Source organism: Tetrao urogallus (assembly GCF_951394365.1).
Source record: "Tetrao urogallus genome assembly, chromosome: 2".
In the NCBI taxonomy this organism is placed as follows: domain Eukaryota; kingdom Metazoa; phylum Chordata; class Aves; order Galliformes; family Phasianidae; genus Tetrao; species Tetrao urogallus.
Window position 1 is genome coordinate 89962914 of NC_136814.1, and position 17735 is coordinate 89980648.

The window sequence follows — 17735 nt, forward strand, 5'->3', positions numbered from 1 at the left end:
TAACTTTCTGGCAAACAACCTAGCAAATTGGAAGCAACTCTAACCTTTCTAAAACATACCTCAGTTCCCATATCAGACACATTAGTTTTTGTGGTTCACTTTATAACGCACAGCATTTTGTTTGTTTTATTTCTAAATGCATTTTGCATATTTCTTGGTTGTGCACTTTTATTTGTACTGAGATTTCTTACCGATTATGTCACAGCAAGGAAAATGATTGAATACATTCATACAGATACTCAAAATATTATTCCTGGTTTAGACAGTTCCTGAGGTTAAGAATATACAATAGACACCAATGGGATGTATAGATATTGCAATGAAAACAATCCTGACAATGTTAAGAAAGTTAGAAAAGCTGATATGTCAAACATCTTGTTTATAAAGACTCATTTGTTAAATAAACTCACTCGGCTAAATGCAGCCTACTAAAGATCTTGCTAAGTGATGGATAAAAAGTCATACCTAATTTTAAAATGACTGGCATATGAATTCAAATTAAACTTCATTTGGAGAGGTAATGGACAATGCTAATTAAATAAAAGCACAAATTAGGCAGTTTCCATGGAGACTTTGTTCACGTGATCTGGCTATACTGTATAACTCATATGCATATCCTCTAATTTGGCTGCACAGAGGTAACAAAGCAAATGAAAGTTAAAACTAAAAATATTCTGAAGGATTCTTTAAATTCATGTAAATAACTAGATTTCACTTATAGCTTCACAATAAAGAAGCTTCACGTTGAAACAGTAGTTTTGTATTTCTTGAAAAAGAATAGTTTTGGATTCATTCCCAACATACATCACACACATGCATTCAGAAACATTTACAGAATGTTCTGAAGAAAATAAAATGCAAAATATTATTTCTCCCATGTAAGATGTCAGCATTATCCTCAGAAATACGTTTCAAGCCTACAGTAAGCAGACCAACATTTTAAATGGGCATATAGGGATAGGTCGAGGTTAGATGTCAGGGAGAAATTATTTAGACAGAGTGTGGTGAGGCAGTGGAACAGGTTGTGCAGAGAAATTATGGGTGCTCCATCCCTGGAGGTGCTCAAGACAAGGTTGGATAGGGCCCTGGGCAACTTGAGCTGGTGGGTGGCACTCCTGCCCATAGCAGGAGGCTGGAACTAGATGATTTTAAGTTCCCCTCCTACTTATGTCATTCTCTGATTCTAAGAAGTCTAGATTAAAATTTTAGGGATAGGATAAACTAGAATAGGCATTTATGGGTTTTATGTGTTTGAGGAAAAAAAAAAAAAGAGAGAGAGGAAATTTCCTTTACAAAATGAAAGAGAAAGGCCATGCAACTATTTCTATAACTCAGATTATGCCTTAGCAATAACATTTCTATGTAAATTTAGACATTTAAGTTATTCTCTTTTCACCTCAATTATCCAGTAGAATTATAATCCTAATTTGTCTCTTTTCATAGCTATCCTCTATTAGCACATTTGTTAATGTCAGTGAGCTTGTTCTCTAATAAAACCTGTAGAGAACATAAAAATGTTAGAATTTCCATCCAGCAAAAAAGTTGTATTCTTTTTTGAAGAAGGTCAGTCTTGAATGTCTCAAAGGAACTTAGAATTCCCTTGTGAAATACTAAGATTTATGAATCTGCATGATGGATTTGAGTAGCTCTCAGTGATTAGTTTACTTCCTAAACTGGAAGTAAGTTCTAAAATGAAGACTTCTTATTCTTTATACTTCTTTATACTTTATGACTAATTTGATGTTTAGACTATCTTCTCAAAAGGCTACTGCCAGTATCTTCAGCCCTTGAAGAGATTTAATTTCTGTATTCTGCTCTTATGAAGCATAAATTAAAGCCTCAATGGCTCTTTCACTATTACAAAGACAATCTTTGTGTGAGCTGAACTGTACTTCAAAGTCATATTATCCCTTCAAAAACAGACGTACATGGTCTTTGTTCAGCTTACTGTTTTTCCTAGGAAATACTATTTTTATTATAGACCATGGAAATGAAAAGAGTAACTTTTACTCATGAGCACCACAGAAACCTTCACATCTCATGGCAGTGAATCCAGGCAGGTTATCAAAAAATTCTCCTGCTAAAATTCACATGTCATAAAATGTATGCATTCATTTTATTTCATTCACCCTTTCTATGTCATAGATCAGTACTATTTCAGCTTGCCTATTGCTCACGGTGGCTCTGCTGATGGAAAGTTTTACACCACTGGATATATAAGAAAATGTTAGTCATATTATGGAGGATTTTGACTGGCAATATATTGCAAAGAATGATGAGATTACAAAATTAGAATGATTTACAATTTACAGTTTCAGATGATGTAAAGAGCACACAGCCCAGACCAGGAACACAATTACTAGCTAAAATCCCTTCTACATGTACACCATCTGCATCAAAAAACTGTCTCTGAAACTGAAACTGAAAAAATAGTAGGAAATGTTTTCACTCTGAATAGAGCTCACAGGAGTGACAAAAAATGATAGGCTTTAAAAATGCAGAGACATTTGCTTCTGTGAAAGCTGAATGTATAGTCAAATGATGCTGTGATCTGCATAAAGAAGAGAGCACAAACTGTCATTTACATCTAATATCGCCTTTTCTTTACGAAAACCCTGATGGATTTGTCTTGCATTCCAGTGCAACACTGCAGACAACACTTGAGACTGTGATAGGAAGCTTTCACAGCTGCAGCTCTTGACTTAAGCTTCAAAATACCAGGCGACAGGGCAGAGCTGGAAGCCTGACAGATCCAGACTGCTTATTCAACCCTGAGGCTGCTACAGCTACAGTGAGAAATGAAATGGGTCAGTGCCTGAGATCAGCTTTTGTCCTCAGAACAGGCTGTCTCTGTTAGGAATGTGCCTTGGCTCCAGCTTTTCCTCACCCTGCTGAAGAGACATGGCCTGGGGAAGTGCCTGTTGACATAGACTGAAGGAGCAAGGGAGTGTGGTGGGGATGACTGAGTGCCATCGAAGGGCAGTGTGTTTCTGATGAGTTATCAAGCACAGAGGTAGACTCAGGTTCTTCTGTTTGGTTTTTTTGTTTGTTTGTGTGGTTGGTTTTTTGTGTGTGCATCTAGAGAATAGGTTGAAGTACAATGTAAGTCCAAAATAAAACTGCTGAAGACCGTAGAATTACATTCATGTTAGATGTGGGTAAAGGAGATGCAGTTGATCTCTTGGGGTCAATTTTTCATTGTGCCTGAGCTGTGCTTGGTACATGACTGTAGGTCAGTAGGATATTACTTGGAGTTTTGGGTCAAGAAAGTGAAATTTCTGTGTGAGCTAACAAAAGTATTGTCTCTTCTATCCCATTCCCTTTCATTTTCCTATGTTCTAAGTATTTTGACAGGCATTGCATAGAAGCCATCTGCTATCATTTCTTTCCTTCAGCCTTATCCATCAAATTTTATCATCTCAGTTTTAACCTTTCAGTCTGCTCTCTAAGCCTGATGTATTAGTTTAAATTACTTTTCTTCACCTCCCAAGTCTTGCACCAAGACATGCCTCTATGTTGGCTCTCATTTCTTACGCATTCATTCTGCCCTCAATACACCAGCATGCTGTTTTCATCTCCAAAATATTCTTCTTCCATAACCCTTCCATTCCCAGAAGAGGCACAAGTCTCGATGAGTTAGCTGCTCACTTACTTTGAAAGGATCATATCAGCAAAACTTACAGTCAATTAACTGCAATTTCCATCTCTATATGAGAGTAAGGCAGAACTACAACTACAACCGATATTGAACTTCTCCATTTATTGGATTTTAATTTGTTATTGGTCTTCCCTGGACCTCCCACTGATCTTTTTTTCTGTGTGCTTTTCTTTCAGCTGGTAAGCTCCCTATTGTAACTGTTCTTTTATTTCTGCTTTAAAGCAGCACCTGGCATATTAACTGTGACAAGTGCATGACAGAAAACAGAGGCACTAAAACGTCTGGATTAAACAGCAGGTGCAACTTCATTTGATCACATAATAACCAAGCATAAAAATGAATCCCGAATACGAATAGAGGACTTGTACCATAACACTCCACAATCACAGAAAACCAAACCACCTCTGTTAGACAAGAGATACTTGGATACCTAGAAAAGATATCTGCTGTAACTCAAAATCCGCCTGTCTGCTATCCAATTAAAGCGTTTCTTATAGGTGCCCTTCGATCCTAACCAAAGGATTCCCAGTCAGCTAGAGGGTATGCATCACTGAGAACTGTCATGATACTAATAACCTCAGAGAAATGCCCCCATGGATTTTCCTTTGTTATGTTATCTCCTGGAAGATAACTAACTGGACTAGCTTGGACCATCTCTGGGTGGCCACAGTCATTTGTGGCAAACCTCTTCCAGGCCAGTCTCTAAGAATTCACATCTAATCAGTATTGTAACATCTATGTAGTAAATTAGGCATGGGGAAGGCCTGTTCTCTGGCCATGAGGCCAGCTGGCATGGTCTTGTCACATATTCCAGAACTCCATTCAAACTGTATTCGGGAATGGTCTCTTGCACATGCTAACTCCCCAGTCAAGCATGGGAATTATTTAGGAGATTGTAAATTAGTTGTTCAAGGTCAAAGCTAAGACAGGGGTCTAGCAAACACTATAAATAATCAACTTCCTATTTCCTTGGCCTCTGTCTTGCGGCCATTTTATTGGCTGCTAAAGATGCAGTCCACGTGGCAGTACCATCAAAGAGTAGAATACTCTTGTGCATTAATTTGATAGCATGCTGGTAAGCAGGAAATACACAGAAGCACTTCTGATTAAAGTAAAGAATAAAGATGATCTTTGGCTATTTAAACTTATTGAGGTTTCCTTTCAAAGAGACCTGTGTGAAAAGCAGTAACAGTAAGAAGAATTCATTATTTAAATTCTTCAATTTTTCTCTTCACTGCCTCTTTTTTTTTTTCCCTCTTGTTTCTATTTTTTTTTCTTACATACAGAAATGTCCCTGATGGATCCAGCAAAGACCCAATGATTCCAGAAGCTGGCTCCAGCACTAGCCCAAAGTGAATGCTACAGAAAACAGAAGAACATACACAGACTGCCTAGAAAACCCTTCCAACTTCCTGCAATCAGCACTTAAGGGACATCCTGAAATGGAAGTTTATTTTATACCAGCGTTTTTAATAGCCACCAGTGGATCTATCCTCTATGGATTCATCTAATCTTCTCTGAGCCCATTTATACTGATAGCCTGCACTGCATCCTGTGCCAATGCACCTCACAATTTAATTATGTGCTATTTGAAAAAGAATTTCCTTTTTGTTTGTTTATCAGGATGCCCAATAACTTAATTAGGTGCCTCTAGTTCTTCTGTGGTGGAGAATAATGCATCATTGATCCCTATTCACTTTGTCTGTATCATTTATAATTCTGTAGACATCTGTCATATCCCCGCTTCAGCCATCACTTTTTCAAACTGAGGAATCAATCTGTTTAGTATTTTATCATTGTGAAGCCATTCTAAATCTTTCATCATCCTTTTCACTATTCCCTGTATATTTTTGTTGCTCAGCTATGTCATTTTCAGACACAGATGCCAGAAATGTAAATGGCTTTACTGTATGGGTTTTTCTAGAGGCATGATGTAGTTCTCCGCTTTGTTTTTTTTATTTTTTATTTTTTTTTTCCTTAATATTTTCATCTGCCCATTTCATAACTCAGAGAATTCATTATTCATATTAAGTTGTGCCCAAGAGACACAACTTGTTTGACTTCCCAAACACAAACACATTTCTCTTACATATTACTCTAATAAATATTGAAGAATCCTGGCATTTTACTTAGCTCAGGCTACTAACAAGACCGCTCAAATCAAACAATCAGTCCTCCCCCGCCACCCCCAGAAGAACAGGACTGAGGAATTCCCAGTCTCTTGCTTTCATCGGATCTGTCCTCTTTTATGTAACACAGTGCCAGAGAGCAGGACTGTGAAACTACGCTTCAGCTGTCGGAGAAATAGCCAGGCACACAGCCTATTAAATCAAGGAAAGGAAGCTGGCAGCATCCCTGCGGTCTTATCTCTGAAAAAGTGTAAAATGAAATGAAATATATTGCAGGGGATCACAGAAACTGTCAGGGGTCATCTTAGTCTTGGCAGCACCAACTCCTCCTCCTGACTTTTGGCAGTTGAAAACCATCCACAAAACCTGGGTTGTCTTAGCAATATTATGGTGGTCTCCCTGAAAGTCTTTGGTTCCCCACTCCAGCCTTTTCCGAGTCAGCCAGATTCATTTTGCTCCTTGAAAGGTGCCTTCTGAGTTGCCTTATCTCTGTTACCCCAGAGATCTGCAAATTCCTTTCTGTCTTCTTCGCCTATCTTCAACCAATAAATGCAAAAAGGTATGGGATCATGCTGTGGAGCATTAGAGCAGGTTCATTTTTCAGTCATTCTGGAGTTTAAATGACTAACTCAGTTAAATAACTGTATCTCTCTTCAGCAAAATTAACAAATGTCTGCAAGGAAAGAGAGAGAGCCAGGGATAACGCCCTTTGTTCAGACACAGCTCTGTGTGATCATGCACTTGAAGCAGCCTAAAAATTCCTAAAAGCCCTTTTTTACCTGATTTTTCACAGCTGGAAGGCTGTGTCAAGCTCCTGAATGAGCCATTTTCCTTTACTGCTTTTCAGGAACTGTGAGAGAAATGCCAAATCTTATATATATATATATATATATATATATATATATATATATAAAAGTAAAAAACTTCAATAATCCACCAGTTAATAGCTGTGAATAAAGACCCTTATTCGCTGAGTCCAAGTGTTCTGAATACTTTCAAAAAATCTGCAGCTCTTCCTGATGCGGTCCTTAAAAATCTATCCTTTTTTTCTTACCCCTAGTTAAATGCAGCTACTGCCTTTTGCATGCTCTTGTCTTCCACCCATTATGAGAGCTCTTAGAAAGACTTGCAGCTGCCTCCACTGTGGGCACCTGAGTAAGTCCAAGAAGCATTTCTTGAGCATTTTCAGAGAGTAAATAGAAGATGGAGGTCAGGACAACAGTTTGGATGATTTGGCACAACTGTTAAGGCTTCACTGCTGTGTCAGACAGGTGAAGGGCTTATTGAGTTTAATCAAGAAATTGAATAGAAATAAAAAAGAAAACATACTTTAAAGAGAACAGTGTGAGGAAGAATGCTAGGACAAGGTGTAGGACAAGGTCCAGAAGCGAGAGAGGAATATACAAGTCACAGAATTTGGCCTATACATCTTTTAGCAAAACAATCTCCCTGCAATTTCCTGGTTTCTGATATGAAAGTATGGAATCTTTGTTGCAATAGATAAGATGTTGGTATTTAATGAACACATTTTATCTTCTGCCTATGCATAGAAGATACAATGGACATTTAGAGAGAAACCACTGCAGATACAGCAATTAGTCTTGCTGTGCCATGAGTGATGCTGAGCGTGCTATGAGAGAGCAGATTTAAGGAAGGGAAAACTGCTGTACAACAGCAGTTGTGGGAGAGAAGTAGCTCCGCAGGCACCAAGATCAGTGCTAAGGGGCAAGAAGAGCTCCAACCATGGAGAAAAATTTCCCTGCAGCCCCACAGAGGCCCATGGAGGAGAAGTTTACATTGCAGCAGTGCAGCAATGGATGAAGCCTGAAGACTGCAGCCTGAGGAGAGCAGCCTGCAGTGGGGCAGGAGGGCTGGGAAAGCTGCAGCCTGTGGGACGCCCAGGTGCAATCAGCTGGGGAAGGATGGCATCCAGTGGGAGGGATCCCACGTGGAGTAGGGGCAGAGAGTGGCCATGAAGGTGCAGCAGAGATGAAGCATTACGGGCTGCTGACTGCAGCCCCAACTCTCTGTTCCCTGCACCACTGTGAGAGAAGGTAGAAGAGAGCAGATGGTGAGAAAGTGATTTAGGTTTGCATTCAGTTCTCCAGTCTGTCAGTAATAGGTAATAAATAACATTAATCTCCCTACGTTGACTCTGTTTTTCCAATGAAGATAAGGTCCTTATCTCCACCCTTCAGCTCTTCATCATATTTTTTCCCACTCTTCCTTTGAGGAGAGGGAGTGTGAGCACAGTGTGGTGGAGTTCAGCTGCCCATCAGGGTGGAACCATCACAGTTTACCAATGTGGAAGAAATTTAGCAGGAAAACCTTTGACTGCTGGGATGTGAGGGCAAAGTCAGCACTTGCACTGAAAACTGAAATTAGCTATCAGTATCTTCAGCTGCGGAAACCCTCAATAAGGCCTTTTGACATTAGATAATGAAGCTCTATATTACCAGAGACAGGAGTATGGGTTTTACCTCTATGTGAAGGGTTGAAAGGAGAGCAGAGGGAGGGCTGAAATGTATTCATTCCTATATTCATTCCTACACAAGCCAATTTTGGTGAGGACTTCTGTGAACACATAAGTGCTGGGGTGGTATGATTGACAGCTTGTGGCTTTTTATTTAGTAGATATGATTACATAAACTGTAATATGCAGCTTCTTTTGGCAATTTAAGCAGATACAGAATGCCAGCATCTTTTAAATGAGGATTTTTTTCCTCTTAAAAATAGCTACAACCAAAACAAGATTTCTTCCTAGAAAGAACCATAGGACTGGAGCAACTGGCAGGCAAGGACTGAAGGATCAGGATGCCTCATTTCTTTGTCCTGTGTTTTCAGTGTCCCATGGATATTGCCAAAATTATGATCAGCAGCTCATGTACATCCCTGAAACTTACTGTCTTTTCCAAATGCTTGATCATTATTTTTACCCTTCATTCCTGCAGTGGTCATGTGTTGGAAATGTTGCTTTCTTATCTGCTTTCTTTCATCTTTCTCATCTTTAACCAGCTCACTTTCTATTCTCTTTCTCCTGATCTTTTTAATTTACTTGTCACTTGAGCTGCAATACTACTTAAGTGCAAGTAACACATCACTGATTAAGGTTCACCTGAATGCCTCGTGCATGTGTGTGTGTGCTCTCAACTACAGGCTCTGTTCTGGTTGTATATATCGCAAAGTCTTTTTTGAAGAACTGCAATTAGAAGCAGCCAAGAAACTGTTTCCCCTTCCCATAGCAATTTTCAAATGCAAATTTAAAAAAATCCCAGCTTAGAGTCAATTTAAAATTAATAAAATTTTCAAGTTAAAGTCTCAAGTGAAAGAAACTCCTGTATTTTTACAATATTTCCTTGCAGTCTAAACATTTTTCACAAGTTGAAGGAAGCCAGAAGCAACACGCATTCAAGCCTGAAATAAACGGATCTTTAAAAAACACCAAAACAGTTCAACAATTGAAAATCTTTTTTTTCCCCCCTCATTTTTACTTATAGATGAGATTTGTTTGAAGCTGATCCTAAATGTTCCTGCTTCAGGAAGATTGCACTTCACAAAGAAAAGGCTTCTGCCAGCTTCCACAGGGTGAGCTTTGTCAGTAATGCATTTGTTTAGCACTCCACACAGTGGGTGCATGCCTTCTCAGGTCCTCTCTGGTTGCTCTAGAAACCATGCAATATATAGGAAGTATTTCTGCGATCATTTAGCATACACAGACATGCTGACACGTTGCATTTTACAAGCAATTATACCAGGGCTGAGGTGAACCTTTTTGTGTCTTGGTTGTGACATTTGGCTACAACCTCTGCTGGTCCTGGGTTATATGGACTTTTTCAATGATGGAAACAGAAATGGAGCTGAGGGCGGATCAATTCATAAGAGGCATGTTGGGTGTCTGGGCTCCTCACCTCCCCTCCTCTTCCGAGGGCTGAAAGCAAAGTGACATGAAGCCAGACTATCATGATTAGTTAAAAAAATCCTGAGAATCTGTATGCAAACATTTTTTCTCTCAGCAAAGATGTTACTTATCCAGGTCTCTTCCCTATCTGCATTTATGTTTGTAGCTGCTGCTCTGAAAGGGAAGTCCAAAATTTCTTCTGCATTTAGATGCTGCTAGTCCTACCTGAGTTACACATGCCAAATAGGTTCCAAACCTTTCTCACTAGAATTTCTGATCAATATCAGGAAACCCTCACAGAGCCAAAGTCATTGATGTTATGCACATTCCTGGGCTCATTTTTACTCCCTATACATGTAATAGAATCACAGAATCATAGAATGGCCAGGGTTGGAAGGGACCTCAAGGATCTTGAATCTCCAACCACCCTGCCACATGCAGGGCCACCAACCTCCATATTCAATACTAGACCAGGCTGCCCAGGGCCCCATCCAACCTGGCCCTGAACTCCTTCAGGGATGGGGCATCCACAACCTCTCTGGGCAGCCCGTTCCAGCACCTCACCACTCTCTCTGTAAAGAACTTCCCCCTGACATCCAACCTCAATCTTCCCTCCCTAATAGACCAAAAGTACTTTTGCCAGATGTCAGTATGGCCCTTTCCTGACCTGGGAACAATGCATGGTTAGGGATATACATATCGTGTTAGGCTCATATAGGCTTAGATATCTGATCAAATTCTGGTGGTTTAATACATCTGAGCATTTCAGCTCTGCTGGTGTACCTATCTATCTGCCTGTAAAGCCAGGTTAGTTAAGCTGCAATGTGTGGATAAAGGCACCTGGAATTTGCTCATTTTGCTAATAGTATAACAGTGCAAAGAAGTTCAGCTACCATGGCTCAGCAGACACATGACCCCTCACTAAGCTACACTAACCCAATGGTGTTTCAGGGCTATAACTTCAATCTGGTAGTCACAGACAAACTAAGGAGGTAATTACAGCATCACTGAATTTATGGCTGCATTTTGGACAGTATTGTTACCTTAACATAGTATCTTTGCATTGTAATCTTTAATAGCCATTTAGGACATCCATAAATAATTTCTTTTTGCTGCTATGTTACATACAGTAACAGTATATGAGCAGCATTTGAGCCATGGCTGCACTAGAGAGATTCCTTTTAGGGAGGAAGAATAAAGGCTTGTGGGAGAGCCTTCATACTCACATTACAAAAGGAAAACAAGTGATTGCTTTTGGGCCCATTTTAGTTCTCCCTATCTTTGTTTATTCAAAGCCATAAATAGAGCCACCAGAAAGGTCAGGGAGCTGCAAATTGAGAATTGAGATTTTCATTTCTGGTGCATTGTTCAAATCAAGCCCAGGCTGGTAGAGGCAAACTCATTGGTTGAAAATGAATTAGAGAACTCTGTCAATTCCCACAAGAAAAGTGTCCATCACTAAAAAAAAAAATCACCTACTCTTTGTTGTCTCAAAATGAAAGGGTAAGAGGAATAAAATAACCTGTCAGCTCTCCATGTGACACTCCATCAGAGTCAAGTCACATCAGCAAGACGGTACTGGGAATTTTGCCTCCACATACCCATTATTCACTCATGTAATTGGATATGGTTCCTAGGCTGTCATTCTGCTATCTCTTAAGGACATTTGTGAGTGTTTCAGAATGCAAAGCTGTTTTTGTTCTATAGAAATCCATGAATAAGACTTTCACATTTCTAGCAATGTGGTCTCCCAGTAATGGGATTTCAAATGGGTTTAAATCTGTGCTTAATTTCTGCTCTTTTTCTGCTCTTTCAGGACAATGGCAGTGATTAGTAGTAATGTTTGATTTCCAGTTCCTTTTTTTTTTTTTTTTTTTTGCAGCTGTAATGCCGTCTGAATTTGACTGCTGCTTTAATGACTACTAATGACTTTATTTTGAAAGAAATATAACTTTTCATATGGACTCTAAGCAAAAAGCTAATTTGAGTTGAATTATGCAGTCTTTTCATACAAGACCTTCAGTTGGTTAAACTTTATTTTGAGTCAGACCAAAGCAAAATGCCAAAGCTGCTAAAAACGCACTATGTATTTACATATAATAGGAAGGACGTGACTGTGTTTAGCTAAATCTAAATCACCCTGATAAGCAGCATGTATCAATGACTTGCCAGCCATCAGTTTCTTATACTGAAAGAATTTACCAAGTTAAACTTGAGTAGCACATCCACTGTTCTTAAATATGGAATCATCTCCCACAGCACATGAGTTCACGTGATCAGAGCTTTTCCCTGTGCTGTACAATTCACAGTTGCAGTTTCTTATTCAAAACTTAACTTCTGAATATGCCTTATTGTATACATCCCATCTTCTTGGATTTCCTGAGGAAATTTTACAAGACTTCTTCCTCGAGGGAATAATTCTCTTTTTGCTATTAGAAAATAACACCACTTTGAAGCCTATATTTTTTGTGAGAATGTATCAACTCTGATGAAGGCTTTGTCTCCAGCCAAAGAGAGAAGGAAATCTGCCTTAGAAGGACTTGCTAATTTTGACATTGGTTCAGTCTCACAAAAGGAGTTGTCAGCTGTTACTTTATCTGGGTCAGACCTGCTGTGAGACAGCAAGCTCCTCACGCTCTGATCAAGTGCTTAAAGTATCCTTATGCTCTGGTCTTGATCTTTCCTTAGTTTCTTCTGTTGGTGCTATTCCAATTAGATTAAATGTGTAAATATTTATTAAAACATAGGGTGTGATGGAGACTGTCAAAAGTCAAGTAAAGTCAAGAAAAGAGAATCATTGAACAGAATCCTAGAACCACAGAATATTCTGAGTTAGAAGGGACTCACAAGGATCACTGAGTCCCACTCCTGGCTCCACATAAGACCACCCAAAATTTAACCTTCTGTCAGAGCACTGTCCAAATGCTTTTTGAATTCTGGCAGGCTTGGTGCCATGACCACTGCCATGGGGAATTATAGAATCATAGAATGGCATAGAATATTCCTTTTCTATTTGTTATTAAAAACATAACACAACAAAACAAAACAAAATAGAGATTAAAAAAAAAAAATGATGAGAAGCTTCAGTTTACACTAGGTGAGTCTGGCTAGGATAAAGGTAACTTTCTTGATGCCAGTCCACATGGTGCCATGCTTTTGCATTTGTGGGCATGGGAGGATGTCTCACCAGTGTTTTGCCTGTTGCTAAACGGTGCTTGAACTCAAGCAAGGTTTTCTCTTTTCCCTTTTATGGAAAGGGTCACAGCCAGGACTGATGACCTGAACTCACCAAAGATATCTTCTACACAATACGACATCACACTCAGCAATTAAAGCTCAGAGAAAGGAGAAGGAAGGAGAACAATCATGGTTATGGTGTTTCTCTTCCTAAGCAACCACTAAGGGGGTTAAGACCCTGTTTTCCAGGGCGTGGCTGGACACCAGCTTGCCAATGAGAAGTGAATTTCTATTCCTGCTTTGTTTGAAGATGTAGCTTTTGCTTTACCTATCAAACTGTTGTTACTTTGAACTGACTCTGCCATCCTTCCATTTTCTCCCACTCCTGTGGGAAAGGGAATGAGCAAGCAGCTGTGTGGGTGTTTGGCTGCTGGCTCGGATCAGCCCACCACAGTGTTGTTGCACACAGTGTTGTTGCAGTGCTGCAAATCATGCAATCACGACAAGTCCTGTGGCAGTGGAAAACTGCTGACTGTTCAATACAGTGCAAAGCAAACGTTCAGTCCTCCAAATAAGACCAGCAGCCATTTGCATATCCTCTGCACTATTGGCATCACCAGAAAGTGTAAATACAAGGATGTTATTTTACAGTTCACTCTAGAAAATGTAGGGAGAAAGGGCCTTTTATCCAAGGACATGAAGAGCACAAGATGTTTTCTCATTTGTGGAAAAGCAGTGAACATACCTTGATGGAATGTTTACACTATTATAAAAACACAAACTGTTACTCTCAAATAGTGAAGGCAAGGCCTCCTCTGCCATCAAACTCATTTTTGTACTCTTCTGTCTCCATACTGCTTACATCCACCTTCTTCAGTCCTCTGCCCTGACACGTGCACACACTTGCCCGATATCATACATCTTTCCACTAAGAATAACTACAGCACATGTAACTTTAATCTCGTTGGAAGTCAACAGTTGCTAAGCATTAATAACTCAGGCTTTAGTGACCAAGAACATACACAGAGTCCCTGGTAAAACCTTAAGTGAACCCTAACTAATCTGCAGAATTTAATCAATATAAATCTCATCTGATTGCAGTATAAATATGCCCAGGGATAATAATGTCCAGGGCAGTGGTTGCTTTGCCAACAAGACGACAGGACTTGCTTTGCCATTTGCTAGGTTATGGTACTGATGTTCTAAGCATGTGGAGCAGACCTAAGAAGCTTCTCAAACTTCTCCAACAGTTTTCATTTGCTTGTTTTCTCACTTATCAACACGTCTCTCCTTCCCCAAATGCTAACTAGAATGTATAAATAACACAAAACTCCAGTAAAAGAACTCATAATTACAGAACTGACACAGTATCTTCAAATTGGAGATCCATCTGCATACCTTGTTACTTTCTTATCTTTGGCTTATGAAGTACTAGTCTTCCAAATATGCAGCATTTCTGTATCTGTGCCTTAGTCTCCTGGTCTGATCAGCAAAACATAAGTAATGAAAGGAGTATTTAGCACTAGACATTTTGCTAGTACCTCTTAGTAGAATATTAAGAGTAATGAAAATAGTGAATGAAGAAAGTGCACAATTTGGGACAGCATGGCTTCATACAAAAGTTAGGGCAGGCTGATATAGCATGGAAATACTACAGCCACTGAAATTTTCACCTAGATGCTTTTCAGTGAAATCTAGTAACTTCAGAGCTGAGTAATAATCAGTACAAACAGCAAAGAAGCAAACATTTGTGTCCAATGAGGAGGAAGACATAGAAACTAACTGTTGCATAGATATGTTGCATTGATTTGTGTGACTGGCAAGTGGACGTTGTGATGATGTCCACATAAGACCTGTGGAAACTAACTCACTAACATACCATTTACAATAAATAAATGGACATGTAAGTGAAACTACAAAGTGGGGCTGCACTGTCAATTTGTATTGAATCCAATGTCCATGATTAATTATTGTTGTATGTATTTACATTTACATGAATTTGATCTCCCCTGGAGGTGCACCAGAATAAAGAACATGTAAAAGTATGAATAAAAATATCTTTTTTTCCAATCTGTGATTCATGAAAAAATATTGTAATTTGTTGTTTTATTGTTTTAATCATTTTGTTACAAACTATCTCTGATATTCTTTCACCAGTAGCCTCTGATGCTCCCCTTAGATGTTTCCCCTTCCTTTTCTTCCATCTGTTTGACTATAATTAGGGGAAATAACATACATCTACAGAAAGGAAAACATCTGACTGAAAACAAACCTTTCTTACATCATGATCCAAAGCTTATGAAACATATATTTTCCACATACAGTGGAAGAAACCTACTGCTTGCTTGTCAAATGCAAAGAGTAAAAATCTCAAGACGTCATACTGAGCAGGACCACCACACTGAGATCCCTTGCCATGTGAAATATTTAAGACATCCCCACTCTTCAGTATATGCATAATACTGCTGCGGATTCCCTGATCTTAAGCTTTTCCCACAACTGTCCCTTTTTGTTTTTGTTTTTTTTTTAGCCAAGAATGTATTTTTTCTGTTGGTGATAATGCATGTCATGCATTGTGCTCGATCTTTTCCACTTTCTTTGGCAACAAGGTCAAAAAATAGGAAGCTAAACTCTGGGAAGATTCTGGAAGGGTCTTTTATCACCAGGATCACTCAGACTGCTTTCATTGCTGGGATTTCACTGAATGTACCACATAATTCACTGACTTTCTTCTTAGATTTGTTTAAACATGTATCATTTTTCTTATGGCTCCAAATTCTTCTTGCTGATTTCTTTCCGAAGTTAACTTTCTCCTCAATACATACCCACAACTCACCTCTGTATGAAATCATAGGCCTTTTGTCTCTAGCTAGACTTTTCTCAGTATTTCAAAGCTATCAATTATCTGCCGAGAAAAACAACAGTCATTCTTACTTTGTACTTACGCTGTGCCTTAATTAATTTCCTCATTAAACTGTAAGTAATTAACATTCTCTGGCATTTAAAATGTTGTTTTTTTTTTTTTATATCAGTGTTTATTTATCTAAAGATGTTCAAGATTTTCTCATAAGCTATTAACACTGTAGTTTGTTTCTCCCCATTAATCTCACATCCATTTCATCATTCTGAGTCTCCTATGACATGAAGTATCAATATACCCAAAAAGTCAGTATGTTTATTACAAACATTGTCTATCTACCTGCCACTGGTGAGAAAATATTAATAGCTGTGAAATAAATTGAGTATTACTTTTGGCTCTAATTTGTAACTAATTTGGATTACTTGGAATGGGTGAAAGGCCAACATTTGTGAAAAACTAAAAAGTTCATACTGATCAAGAACTTGGATAAGGCCAAGGCTTTGTGGCAAAATGAAAAATGGAAGCTGGCTAACACTGGTACTTTCTAGTTCCTGTTCATTGAAATCCACAAATTGTGTGGAGATATACCGATCCCAACAGAACTCAGCAGAGGAAAGAAATTTACTTCTGGATCCCTCCTCTGCATCTCAGAGAGCTACCAGGTGGCATTTGCAGCTCTGAGATAGGCTCGCTGGTAAAATGTTTCCATTTGAAAAATGCCAAATTTTTGCCATACTTTTGCCAAAAAATATAACTAGAAAAAGAAGGCAGAGAGTAATGCAAAATTCAAATAAAGATGTCTTTTAAAAGGAGCTGGTATAAGTCTAAGAACTCAAGAACTTTAAAATGATGGTTCTCTAAGCAGAATCTGAAGACTGATAACGTAATGCTTGATTGAGATATCAGTTTACCTCTTCATGCCATATAATAATAATGCAGAGTTCTCTATCTTTTTTCACAACGTCATGATGTAAATGCAAGAAGATAGTCAGGTGCTAGGACACCCTGGTACATGGAAGAGTGTCTTATTTACATCCCAATTCATGTCTCTTGATGACTAGTTAAAGACTCTCTTTAAACTATTAAAAGCCTAAGTGAAGACAATAGCAAAGATTCCTCAACTCAACAACCGGTTGAACATTCTAAAGTAAAAAAAGTAACTTTCAAAAAAAGAACAGAAAAGCTTTTAAATTTGTTTTTAAAGTTTCAAGTCTGTTTTAGTTTCAATATTCTACCAATTGAACAAAATAATGTTTTTGGCCAAACAGAACCTGTCATTGTTTTCAGTTGGCAGTGACTTCTGCTTACTGAATTAATGTGAATTGGTTTGCATTTTGGTGGCTCTGTGTGGGTTACAAAGTTGTAGTAGGCGGTGTTATCACCTGCTTTTTGATTCTCTTCTTAGCAATAAAAATAGAATTTAGTTACTAAACTCCTGGAGTCCTGAAACTTCCGACTGCAGATATGTCAGCTTGCTTATTTCTCTAGGCAGTGCAACCTTGTAAGAAAAACAAGGCAAAGCAAAACAAAGAAAAACAGGAAACAACTTTTCAAAATTTAAAAACTTTGCTCAAATTGTTTTCTGAGTAACTAAGTCAATGGGAAAATAAACTTCAGGGGTAATATTCTGCATTAGAAATGATCACCACCAACAATGTATCTTTTCCATTGTTGCTTTCTTAGGCTTCAAACAATTCTCCAGAGTATCCCTTAATCTGAATCCCCGTCTATTTGAGGCCTATTTCTGCTATAACAAAATTTTTATATTTACATGCAGTTTGCAATCACTGTGCATCAAAATGAAAAACTAATTGAGATGAAATGTTGTCAATTTACAAGCCCTTTTTGGCGTCTTCATTTTAGAAGATTCTAAATTCTAATTCTTCACTCCTTACTATTCTGCAATTCCTACTGATAACTCCTCTTCATTATTCATCCAGGTTCCTCTACAGTAAACAGCTGGAATTTGGGTTTGTTTCGCTTTCTGAGTATCACCATGTTTGCACTGCAAAC

General features: G+C 38.6%; 1 protein-coding gene across 1 annotated transcript in view; it reads right to left on the reverse strand.

Annotated features, from left to right (window-relative positions):
* DLGAP2 (DLG associated protein 2) overlaps positions 1–17735 on the reverse strand; it is a gene marked incomplete at its 3' end in the record, with an annotated part of 367470 nt that overhangs the window by 102297 nt on the left and 247438 nt on the right. The gene's annotated exons all lie outside the window — the stretch shown is intronic.